Consider the following 4,344-nt stretch of genomic DNA (forward strand, 5'->3'; position numbering starts at 1 on the left):
TTCATACATCTGCACGTCAATGCTGCAAAGAACTTGATCTTTTAATAGTTACACCCTTGCGCGATTAATTTATCATCACATTTGAGTTTGTATTTGAGCCATACTTATAAATAGGTATAGATTTAGTTTGTACACTCAAAACATCATCATTTGAAAAAATATGATGGAGTGTACACAAAATTAATAAACGGCTGCATGTTCAACTGCAGCACTAATAATGATCAACGGATTTATTTACAAGATGGTTCAGCTCTGTCAGCTCAAGCAAGAGGGTTCAAATCCCAGTTTGACTTGGTATTTCTAAGCATAAGGGGGTAAATATCAGATAAGATAGCATAGATGTGGATAATGATGTATGATATAAATATCTTATCCAGTGTATACTGGATAAGATAATATACCAGTTAATAGAGCTATCCTATCAAGTACATTTTGGAGAAAGGGTCCATCACACGAGGAAACCAACACAGTAAACCACCATATACAGAACACATAGATGTAAATACTGCACCCTATTATCTTATTTGTATGTCCTTTGTTTCTCTACATAGCTGAACCTCTTTTCTTTCTTCTTGTTCTGAACAAAATATATATTCTTCTTTATGGCTGAGGATTTTTCAAACTATATCCTAGTATTTACTCACGATCGCCTCAGTCTCTTTGTTTCCCTGACAAACCACTAGTTGTGTGAGTGTGAGTTTCTCCTCCTTCCCTTTCGGCTGCTCAGCTCTCCTGTTGCTGTTTTGGCATCTGGCTGCCGTTATTTGTTTGTGTTTGCCCATAGTCTGTTCCGCTGGGCCGCCTTTCCTCCGGCGTGTCACGACCAAACGTCTAACCCAGAGCTAACGGGAGGCCTCACGGGGGTCTGGGAGTGTTTGTGTGCACGAGAAAGAGAGAGAGGTTTTATTGTGTCCTTTAAAAGTGTATGTGTGTGTGTGTGCATGTGCATCAATTTAATTTGTGTGTGTGCATGCATGTGTGCTTAGCGTGAGTGTGTGTGTGTGTGTGTGTGTGCACGTCGGAGCACAGGTTCCCTAGGATCAGACTGAAGGGCTTAGTGCAGTTTAAGTAGTGTGTGGCAGGTAAATAAATACACGCACAAAAGCACACACACCAGGCTCTGTCTGCGAACCAGCCGGGTGAAACCAAATCAGTGTGAGCCGAGGAGAAGGAGGGGAGTGTGTGTGTGTGCTTTGTGTGTGTGTTCATTTTAACCAGACGACCAGTTGTGATGTGAGCTTTCACACCAACAGAACATAGACCCAGACTCTGATAGGAGAGTGTACGGTGTAACTGAAGGTAATTAACGTCCAGTCTCTCATTTGGTGACACGAGCACAAACATCATTGTTAACACTCCACAAGTTTATCCAGTTGGCACATACACATCTGTGGAGAGTTGCTGGTGAAGACGTAAATCCATAGAAACACCTCACAAATATATACTTACATTTTTGGAAAGGCTGAGAAATTGTTTTAAAAGTTTACTCACAGCACAAAACAGGGTTTTTCAAGTGGCAGACTGCTATCTATCTATCTATCTATCTATCTATCTATCTATCTATCTATCTATCTATCTATCTATCTATCTATCTATCTATCTATCTATCTATCTATCTATCTATCTATCTATCTATCTATCTATCTATCTATCTATCTATCTATCTATCTATCTATCTATCTATCTATCTATCTATCTATCTATCTATCTATCTATCTATCTATCTATCTATCTATCTATCTATCTATCTATCTATCTATCTATCTATCTATCTATCTATCTATCTATCTATCTATCTATCTATCTATCTATCTATCTATCTATCTATCTATCTATCTATCTATCTATCTATCTATCTATCTATCTATCTATCTTATTCTTTTATTTTGTGGCAGCTGAATCCCATTGGAGACTTTATGCAGTCTCAGACATACACCGTCAGGTTCAGTATGTGGATTTGGCTTTTTGCCCAGAACTGAACTTGAGCTTAATATTGATGATAATGAATGGAAAATATATCTGTGGTTTTATGTCCTCATGGGAATGTTAATATAATGTTGTGTAATAATTAATGATGTGTTTTTCTGTCTCAGTGTTATATGTTTTCAATATATAGCATCCCATAAATAGACCTGGTGACACTGAGATGCAATCAGAACCATGGACAGCGACACCATGCTTTTTTATTACAGGTTTAGGACATGATGACTAGATACAAGGCAAAAAACAATATTTCATATATTTTTTTAAATATATACCTATATATATATTTAGTAAAAAAATGTTATAACTCTTTTTGTAATTGTGTGACCCTGGACATGTCGGGTGTGGAGTTGTGGGATCAGATAATTGTTCTTATTTTCATATTGTAAAAAACCTAATGAACAGTAATCAATTAAAATATCTTTTTTGTATCGTTTTGTCAAATGAAGAAGACTGGGATTAAACCGCCGACCTTCTGGGAAGATGGCCACCCGCTCTCACCCCTGAGCCACAGTCCCTCAAAATAGCAATGTTTGCCCATGAGAAGTTCATATCCAGCTAAACAATTTGAGTTTATATAGGCCCTATATGTACAACATATATATCATCTGTCCAAATAATTAATATCATAAAACATTTCTGACACATGCTGACATCAATAGCTGTGCTGACAATGCACTTTATTCCTCTACATCATGTAATTGTGAATGAAAACCTCATCAATATACAGGGAAAAAACTAATTCATTCTGAAACTGACCGGTGTACAAAAATAATGAGAAGATGCGAAAACATATTTGAAATGGTAATTTATTCAAGATGACATCACAAAACATCCACAACAACTCAAACAGTAGAGCACTGATTACAGTAGCAGTGTGTGCGTATGTGTGCGCGGCTGAATGTGTGTGTTTGTGTGTGATGCTCGCCCCCAGTAACAGTGATTTCCTGTCAGCCTGCAGCATCACAACAGGATGAATCCTTGTTACTGACAGCGACACATCACCATCAAATACAATCTGTCTGTCTTGTTTGACAAACCAGCTTCTTCACAGAGACGATATTAACCTGCACAGAAACAGAGAGAGAGAGAGAGAGAGAGAGAGAGAGAGAGAGGCAACTGAATGTATCACAATGCAGTCTTTACCATGAACATGCACAAAGTGTATTAACATCATTATCAGAGGACAAAAAGAAGGGAAGGAAAGAAAAGACAAATATATATCAGGCAGCTCCAATGTGCTACCGATAAACCCTCTTGAATCACCAAGTCTGAAAACCAAGGTCAAGTCTAAAGGTGTCTGTAGATAAGTTTCCAACCGGACACGGGAGAATGATAGGTCGAAACCTGAGGAGATAACTTGAAGGATGTGATGAAGAGAAGCTGATAAGTCAAGGATTTTCCTTTTAACCCTTATCAGATATTAGCAGTGAGAGCAGATGTCATGGACAACACACTATGAAGACAATTGATCCAATGGTGGTTCTAAATAAGGGGCCATGAAAGGGCCACCATTTATACAGAGGGGCCAATTATAAGTCCATGCAAAATTTGATTCAGCAAGTTGCACATTTAAATCATTCCTTGTTTACTGTTAGCTCTATAGCTTTCAGCAAAGCAACACATCAATAAAGATATTTTAAATATATTCTTCTTTGTTCAAGCATATTGTACACTTCAAAAAGCTTACACCATTTATTTTAAAATCATCAGATTTCTTTATCCAAACTTTTAGCCCATTTTAGCTTAGCATCTTTCGGTTCCTTCGGCCTAAAGGCCTGTGAAGCTACTGTCCATGATCCCAGCCTGGCATTCAGCAAAAGCTCAGCTGAACACATTTGAGCATTTCATGGCTTGAAAGGCCAACACTGTACATTTAGTTGAATTCCTGTTACTTCCCTGTTCGATTGTCTTCTCTTATATGTAAACCTGAGACTTCCTCCTCTAATAAAAACATCAGTATTCCCTGTTGCCTGCAGCCTCATTAACAAAGCACAGGGACATGGTGACACTTAGTTTTAGTAGCTGCTGCACTCTTTTCATTTGCACTCAATCAACTGTATTGATTTGGGAACCGTGATTCGCCATCTGCAAGTACAGAATCGCGTTCGGTGCATATTCAAGCACACACACTCACACACCCACACACACACATTCACATAAACACACACACAGACAAACAAAGGGATAAAAATTAGAAAGAGGAATCAGAAAGTGAGCAGAGGAAACTCAATCCATCTATCACCTTTGAGAGAGCATGACCTCTGTGTGTGTGTGTGTGTGTGTGTGTGTGTGTGTGTGTGTGTGTGTGTGTGTGTGTGTGTGTGTGTGTGTGTGTGTGTGTGTGTGTGTGTGTGTGTG

The sequence above is a fragment of the Limanda limanda genome, chromosome 23 (assembly GCF_963576545.1).
Source record: "Limanda limanda chromosome 23, fLimLim1.1, whole genome shotgun sequence".
Lineage (NCBI taxonomy): Eukaryota > Metazoa > Chordata > Actinopteri > Pleuronectiformes > Pleuronectidae > Limanda > Limanda limanda.